Source organism: Strongylocentrotus purpuratus, unplaced genomic scaffold, assembly GCF_000002235.5.
Source record: "Strongylocentrotus purpuratus isolate Spur 01 unplaced genomic scaffold, Spur_5.0 spur5_scaffold_5, whole genome shotgun sequence".
Classification (NCBI taxonomy): Eukaryota; Metazoa; Echinodermata; class Echinoidea; order Camarodonta; family Strongylocentrotidae; genus Strongylocentrotus; species Strongylocentrotus purpuratus.
Window position 1 is genome coordinate 4,218,859 of NW_022145611.1, and position 8,770 is coordinate 4,227,628.

Sequence of the window (8,770 nt, forward strand, 5' to 3'; positions counted from 1 at the left end):
AATGGTAAGGTCCGGAGTGGTTAAGCATTTTTTGAGATAAAAAGTGAAAAAAATTCAATAGCATAGTTTCCTCACAATTAATGTCCCTATATGTCATGAGATGGAGTATGACCCCCGTTGAGCTTTTGTAGGGACATAGGGACAAATCTTGTAAATATTTGAAAAACCCCACTTTTTGGACAAAATGGTAAGGTCCGGAGTGGTTAAGCATTTTTTGAGATAAAAAGTGAAAAAAATTCAATAGCATAGTTTCCTCACAATTAATTTCCCTTAATATCATGGGATGAAGTATGACCCCCGTTGTGCTTCTGTAGGGGCATAGGGACAAAATTTGTAAATATTTGAAAAACCCCACTTTTTGGACAAAATGGTAAGGTCCGGAGTGGTTAAGCATTTTTTGAGATAAAAAGTGAAAAAAATTCAATAGCATAGTTTCCTCACAATTAATTTCCCTATTTGTCATGAGATGGAGTATGACCCCCGTTGTGCTTCTGTAAGGGGCATAGGGACAAAATTTGTAAATATTTGAAAAACCCCACTTTTTGGACAAAATGGTAAGGTCCGGAGTGGTTAAGCATTTTTTGAGATAAAAAGTGAAAATAATTCAATAGCATAGTTTCCTCACAATTAATTTCCCTTAATGTCATGGGATGGAGTATGACCCCCGTTGTGCTTTTGTAGGGACATAGGGACAAATCTTGTAAATATTTGAAAAACCCCACTTTTTGGACAAAATGGTAAGGTCCGGAGTGGTTAAGCATTTTTTGAGATAAAAAGTGAAAATAATTCAATAGCATAGTTTCCTCACAATTAATTTCCCTTAATGTCATGGGATGGAGTATGATCCCCGTTGTGCTTTTGTAGGGACATAGGGACAAAATTTGTAAATATTTGAAAAACCCGACTTTTTGGACAAAATGGTAAGGTCCGGAGTGGTTAAGCATTTTTTGAGATAAAAAGTGAAAAAAATTCAATAGCATAGTTTCCTCACAATTAATTTCCCTTAATATCATGGGATGAAGTATGACCCCCGTTGTGCTTCTGTAGGGGCATAGGGACAAAATTTGTAAATATTTGAAAAACCCCACTTTTTGGACAAAATGGTAAGGTCCGGAGTGGTTAAGCATTTTTTGAGATAAAAAGTGAAAATAATTCAATAGCATAGTTTCCTCACAATTAATTTCCCTTAATGTCATGGGATGGAGTATGACCCCCGTTGTGCGTATGTAGGGGCATAGGGACAAAATTTGTAAATATTTGAAAAACCCCACTTTTTGGAAAAAATGGTAAGATCCGGAGTGGTTAAGAATTTTTTGAGATAAAAAGTGAAAAAAATTCAATATCATAGTTTCCTCACAATTAATGTCCCTATATGTCATGAGATGGTGTATGACCCCCGTTGAGCTTTTGTAGGGACATAGGGACAAATCTTGTAAATATTTGAAAAACCCCACTTTTTGGACAAAATGGTAAGGTCCGGAGTGGTTAAGCATTTTTTGAGATAAAAAGTGAAAATAATTCAATAGCATAGTTTCCTCACAATTAATTTCCCTTAATGTCATGGGATGGAGTATGACCCCCGTTGTGCTTTTGTAGGGGCATAGGGACAAAATTTGTAAATATTTGAAAAACCCCACTTTTTGAACAAATTGGTAAGGTACGGAGTGGTTAAGCATTTTTTGAGATAAAAAGTGAAAATAATTCAATAGCATAGTTTCTTCACAATTAATGTCCCTATATGTCATGAGATGGAGTATGACCCCCGTTGTGCTTTTGTAGGGACATAACGACAAAACTTGTAAATATTTGAAAAACCCCACTTTTTGGACAAAATGGTAAGGTCCGGAGTGGTTAAGCATTTTTTGAGATAAAAAGTGAAAAAAATTCAATAGCATAGTTTCCTCACAATTAATTTCCCTTAATGTCATGAGATGGAGTATGACCCCCATTGTGCTTTTGTATGGACATAGGGACAAAATTGGTAAATATTTGAAAAACCCCACTTTTCGGACAAAATGGTAAGGTCCGGAGTGGTTGAGCATTTTTTGAGATGAAAAATTAAAAATAATTCAATAGCATAGTTTCCTCACAATTAATGTCCCCATATGTCATGAGATGGAGTATGACCCCCGTTGTACTTCTGTAGGGGCATAGGGACAAATCTTGTAAATATTTGAAAAACCCCACTTTTTGAACAAAATGGTAAGGTCCGGAGTGGTTAAGAATTTTTTAAGATAAAAAGTGAAAATATTTCATAGCATAGTTTCCTCACAATTAATGTCCATATATTTCATGAGATGGAGTATGACCCCCATTGTGCTTTTGTAGGGAAATAGGGACAAATCTTGTAAATATTTGAAAAACCCCACTTTCTGGACAAAATGGTAAGGTCCGGAGTGGTTAAGCATTTTTTGAGATAAAAAGTGAAAATAATTCAATAGCATAGTTTCCTCACAATTAATTTCCCTTAATGTCATGGGATGGAGTATGACCCCCGTTGTGCTTCTGTAGGGGCATAGGGACAAAATTTGTAAATATTTGAAAAACCCCACTTTTTGGACAAAATGGTAAGGTCCGGAGTGGTTAAGCATTTTTTGAGATAAAAAGTGAAAAAAATTCAATAGCATAGTTTCATCACAATTAATGTCCCCATATGTCATGAGATGAAGTATGACCTCCGTTGTGCTTTTGTAGGGACATAACGACAAAATTTGTAAATATTTGAAAAACCCCACTTTTTGGACAAAATGGTAAGGTCCGGAGTGGTTAAGAATTTTTTGAGATAAAAAGTGAAAATAATTCAATAGCATAGTTTCTTCACAATTAATGTCACTATATGTTATGAGATGGAGTATGACGCCCGTTGTGCTTCTGTAGGGGCATAGGGACAAATCTAGTATATATTTGAAAAACCCGACTTTTTGAACAAAATGGTAAGGTCCGGAGTGGTTAAGAATTTTTTGAGATAAAAAGTGAAAAAAATTCAATATCATAGTTTCCTCACAATTAATTTCTCTTAATGTCATGGGATGGAGTTTGACCCCCGTTGTGCTTATGTAGGGGCATAGGGACAAAATTTGTAAATATTTGAAAAACCCCACTTTTTGGAAAAAATGGTAAGATCCGGAGTGGTTAAGAATTTTTTGAGATAAAAAGTGAAAAAAATTCAATATCATAGTTTCCTCACAATTAATGTCCCTATATGTCATGAGATGGAGTATGACCCCCGTTGAGCTTTTGTAGGGACATAGGGACAAATCTTGTAAATATTTGAAAAACCCCACTTTTTGGACAAAATGGTAAGGTCCGGAGTGGTTAAGCATTTTTTGAGATAAAAAGTGAAAAAAATTCAATAGCATAGTTTCCTCACAATTAATTTCCCTTAATATCATGGGATGAAGTATGACCCCCGTTGTGCTTCTGTAGGGGCATAGGGACAAAATTTGTAAATATTTGAAAAACCCCACTTTTTGGACAAAATGGTAAGGTCCGGAGTGGTTAAGCATTTTTTGAGATAAAAAGTGAAAAAAATTCAATAGCATAGTTTCCTCACAATTAATGTCCCTATTTGTCATGAGATGGAGTATGACCCCCGTTGTGCTTCTGTAAGGGGCATAGGGACAAAATTTGTAAATATTTGAAAAACCCCACTTTTTGGACAAAATGGTAAGGTCCGGAGTGGTTAAGCATTTTTTGAGATAAAAAGTGAAAAAAATTCAATAGCATAGTTTCCTCACAATTAATTTCCCTTAATGTCATGAGATGGAGTATGACCCCCGTTGTGCTTCTGTAGGGGCATAGGGACAAAATTTGTAAATATTTGAAAAACCCCACTTTTTGGACAAAATGGTAAGGTCCGGAGTGGTTAAGCATTTTTTGAGATAAAAAGTGAAAATAATTCAATAGCATAGTTTCTTCACAATTAATGTCACTATATGTTATGAGATGGAGTATGACCCCCGTTGTGCTTCTGTAGGGGCATAGGGACAAATCTTGTAAATATTTGAAAAACCCCACTTTTTGGACAAAATGGTAAGGTCCGGAGTGGTTAAGAATTTTTTGAGATAAAAAGTGAAAATAATTCAATAGCATAGTTTCCTCACAATTAATTTCCCTTAATGTCATGGGATGGAGTATGACCCCCGTTGTGCTTTTGTAGGGACATAGGGACAAATCTTGTAAATATTTGAAAAACCCCACTTTTTGGACAAAATGGTAAGGTCCGGAGTGGTTAAGCATTTTTTGAGATAAAAAGTGAAAATAATTCAATAGCATAGTTTCCTCACAATTAATTTCCCTTAATGTCATGGGATGGAGTATGATCCCCGTTGTGCTTTTGTAGGGACATAGGGACAAAATTTGTAAATATTTGAAAAACCCCACTTTTTGGACAAAATGGTAAGGTCCGGAGTGGTTAAGCATTTTTTGAGATAAAAAGTGAAAAAAATTCAATAGCATAGTTTCCTCACAATTAATTTCCCTTAATATCATGGGATGAAGTATGACCCCCGTTGTGCTTCTGTAGGGGCATAGGGACAAAATTTGTAAATATTTGAAAAACCCCACTTTTTGGACAAAATGGTAAGGTCCGGAGTGGTTAAGCATTTTTTGAGATAAAAAGTGAAAATAATTCAATAGCATAGTTTCCTCACAATTAATTTCCCTTAATGTCATGGGATGGAGTATGACCCCCGTTGTGCTTATGTAGGGGCATAGGGACAAAATTTGTAAATATTTGAAAAACCCCACTTTTTGGAAAAAATGGTAAGATCCGGAGTGGTTAAGAATTTTTTGAGATAAAAAGTGAAAATAATTCAATAGCATAGTTTCTTCACAATTAATGTCCCTATATGTCATGAGATGGAGTATGACCCCCGTTGTGCTTTTGTAGGGACATAACGACAAAACTTGTAAATATTTGAAAAACCCCACTTTTTGGACAAAATGGTAAGGTCCGGAGTGGTTAAGCATTTTTTGAGATAAAAAGTGAAAAAAATTCAATAGCATAGTTTCCTCACAATTAATTTCCCTTAATGTCATGAGATGGAGTATGACCCCCATTGTGCTTTTGTATGGACATAGGGACAAAATTGGTAAATATTTGAAAAACCCCACTTTTCGGACAAAATGGTAAGGTCCGGAGTGGTTGAGCATTTTTTGAGATGAAAAATTAAAAATAATTCAATAGCATAGTTTCCTCACAATTAATGTCCCCATATGTCATGAGATGGAGTATGACCCCCGTTGTACTTCTGTAGGGGCATAGGGACAAATCTTGTAAATATTTGAAAAACCCCACTTTTTGAACAAAATGGTAAGGTCCGGAGTGGTTAAGAATTTTTTAAGATAAAAAGTGAAAATATTTCATAGCATAGTTTCCTCACAATTAATGTCCATATATTTCATGAGATGGAGTATGACCCCCATTGTGCTTTTGTAGGGAAATAGGGACAAATCTTGTAAATATTTGAAAAACCCCACTTTCTGGACAAAATGGTAAGGTCCGGAGTGGTTAAGCATTTTTTGAGATAAAAAGTGAAAATAATTCAATAGCATAGTTTCCTCACAATTAATTTCCCTTAATGTCATGGGATGGAGTATGACCCCCGTTGTGCTTCTGTAGGGGCATAGGGACAAAATTTGTAAATATTTGAAAAACCCCACTTTTTGGACAAAATGGTAAGGTCCGGAGTGGTTAAGCATTTTTTGAGATAAAAAGTGAAAAAAATTCAATAGCATAGTTTCATCACAATTAATGTCCCCATATGTCATGAGATGGAGTATGACCTCCGTTGTGCTTTTGTAGGGACATAACGACAAAATTTGTAAATATTTGAAAAACCCCACTTTTTGGACAAAATGGTAAGGTCCGGAGTGGTTAAGAATTTTTTGAGATAAAAAGTGAAAAAAATTCAATATCATAGTTTCCTCACAATTAATGTCCCTATATGTCATGAGATGGAGTATGACCCCCGTTGAGCTTTTGTAGGGACATAGGGACAAATCTTGTAAATATTTGAAAAACCCCACTTTTTGGACAAAATGGTAAGGTCCGGAGTGGTTAAGCATTTTTTGAGATAAAAAGTGAAAAAAATTCAATAGCATAGTTTCCTCACAATTAATTTCCCTTAATGTCATGAGATGGAGTATGACCCCCATTGTGCTTTTGTATGGACATAGGGACAAAATTGGTAAATATTTGAAAAACCCCACTTTTCGGACAAAATGGTAAGGTCCGGAGTGGTTGAGCATTTTTTGAGATGAAAAATTAAAAATAATTCAATAGCATAGTTTCCTCACAATTAATGTCCCCATATGTCATGAGATGGAGTATGACCCCCGTTGTACTTCTGTAGGGGCATAGGGACAAATCTTGTAAATATTTGAAAAACCCCACTTTTTGAACAAAATGGTAAGGTCCGGAGTGGTTAAGAATTTTTTAAGATAAAAAGTGAAAATATTTCATAGCATAGTTTCCTCACAATTAATGTCCATATATTTCATGAGATGGAGTATGACCCCCATTGTGCTTTTGTAGGGAAATAGGGACAAATCTTGTAAATATTTGAAAAACCCCACTTTCTGGACAAAATGGTAAGGTCCGGAGTGGTTAAGCATTTTTTGAGATAAAAAGTGAAAATAATTCAATAGCATAGTTTCCTCACAATTAATTTCCCTTAATGTCATGGGATGGAGTATGACCCCCGTTGTGCTTCTGTAGGGGCATAGGGACAAAATTTGTAAATATTTGAAAAACCCCACTTTTTGGACAAAATGGTAAGGTCCGGAGTGGTTAAGCATTTTTTGAGATAAAAAGTGAAAAAAATTCAATAGCATAGTTTCATCACAATTAATGTCCCCATATGTCATGAGATGGAGTATGACCTCCGTTGTGCTTTTGTAGGGACATAACGACAAAATTTGTAAATATTTGAAAAACCCCACTTTTTGGACAAAATGGTAAGGTCCGGAGTGGTTAAGAATTTTTTGAGATAAAAAGTGAAAAAAATTCAATATCATAGTTTCCTCACAATTAATGTCCCTATATGTCATGAGATGGAGTATGACCCCCGTTGAGCTTTTGTAGGGACATAGGGACAAATCTTGTAAATATTTGAAAAACCCCACTTTTTGGACAAAATGGTAAGGTCCGGAGTGGTTAAGCATTTTTTGAGATAAAAAGTGAAAAAAATTCAATAGCATAGTTTCCTCACAATTAATTTCCCTTAATATCATGGGATGAAGTATGACCCCCGTTGTGCTTCTGTAGGGGCATAGGGACAAAATTTGTAAATATTTGAAAAACCCGACTTTTTGGACAAAATGGTAAGGTCCGGAGTGGTTAAGCATTTTTTGAGATAAAAAGTGAAAAAAATTCAATAGCATAGTTTCCTCACAATTAATTTCTCTTAATGTCATGGGATGGAGTATGACCCCCGTTGTGCTTATGTAGGGGCATAGGGACAAAATTTGTAAATATTTGAAAAACCCCACTTTTTGGAAAAAATGGTAAGATCCGGAGTGGTTAAGAATTTTTTGAGATAAAAAGTGAAAAAAATTCAATATCATAGTTTCCTCACAATTAATGTCCCTATATGTCATGAGATGGAGTATGACCCCCGTTGAGCTTTTGTAGGGACATAGGGACAAATCTTGTAAATATTTGAAAAACCCCACTTTTTGGACAAAATGGTAAGGTCCGGAGTGGTTAAGCATTTTTTGAGATAAAAAGTGAAAATAATTCAATAGCATAGTTTCCTCACAATTAATTTCCCTTAATGTCATGGGATGGAGTATGATCCCCGTTGTGCTTTTGTAGGGACATAGGGACAAAATTTGTAAATATTTGAAAAACCCCACTTTTTGGACAAAATGGTAAGGTCCGGAGTGGTTAAGCATTTTTTGAGATAAAAAGTGAAAAAAATTCAATAGCATAGTTTCCTCACAATTAATTTCCCTTAATATCATGGGATGAAGTATGACCCCCGTTGTGCTTCTGTAGGGGCATAGGGACAAAATTTGTAAATATTTGAAAAACCCCACTTTTTGGACAAAATGGTAAGGTCCGGAGTGGTTAAGCATTTTTTGAGATAAAAAGTGAAAATAATTCAATAGCATAGTTTCCTCACAATTAATTTCCCTTAATGTCATGGGATGGAGTATGACCCCCGTTGTGCTTATGTAGGGGCATAGGGACAAAATTTGTAAATATTTGAAAAACCCCACTTTTTGGAAAAAATGGTAAGATCCGGAGTGGTTAAGAATTTTTTGAGATAAAAAGTGAAAAAAATTCAATATCATAGTTTCCTCACAATTAATGTCCCTATATGTCATGAGATGGTGTATGACCCCCGTTGAGCTTTTGTAGGGACATAGGGACAAATCTTGTAAATATTTGAAAAACCCCACTTTTTGGACAAAATGGTAAGGTCCGGAGTGGTTAAGCATTTTTTGAGATAAAAAGTGAAAATAATTCAATAGCATAGTTTCCTCACAATTAATTTCCCTTAATGTCATGGGATGGAGTATGACCCCCGTTGTGCTTTTGTAGGGGCATAGGGACAAAATTTGTAAATATTTGAAAAACCCCACTTTTTGAACAAATTGGTAAGGTACGGAGTGGTTAAGCATTTTTTGAGATAAAAAGTGAAAATAATTCAATAGCATAGTTTCTTCACAATTAATGTCCCTATATGTCATGAGATGGAGTATGACCCCCGTTGTGCTTTTGTAGGGACATAACGACAAAACTTGTAAATATTTGAACAAC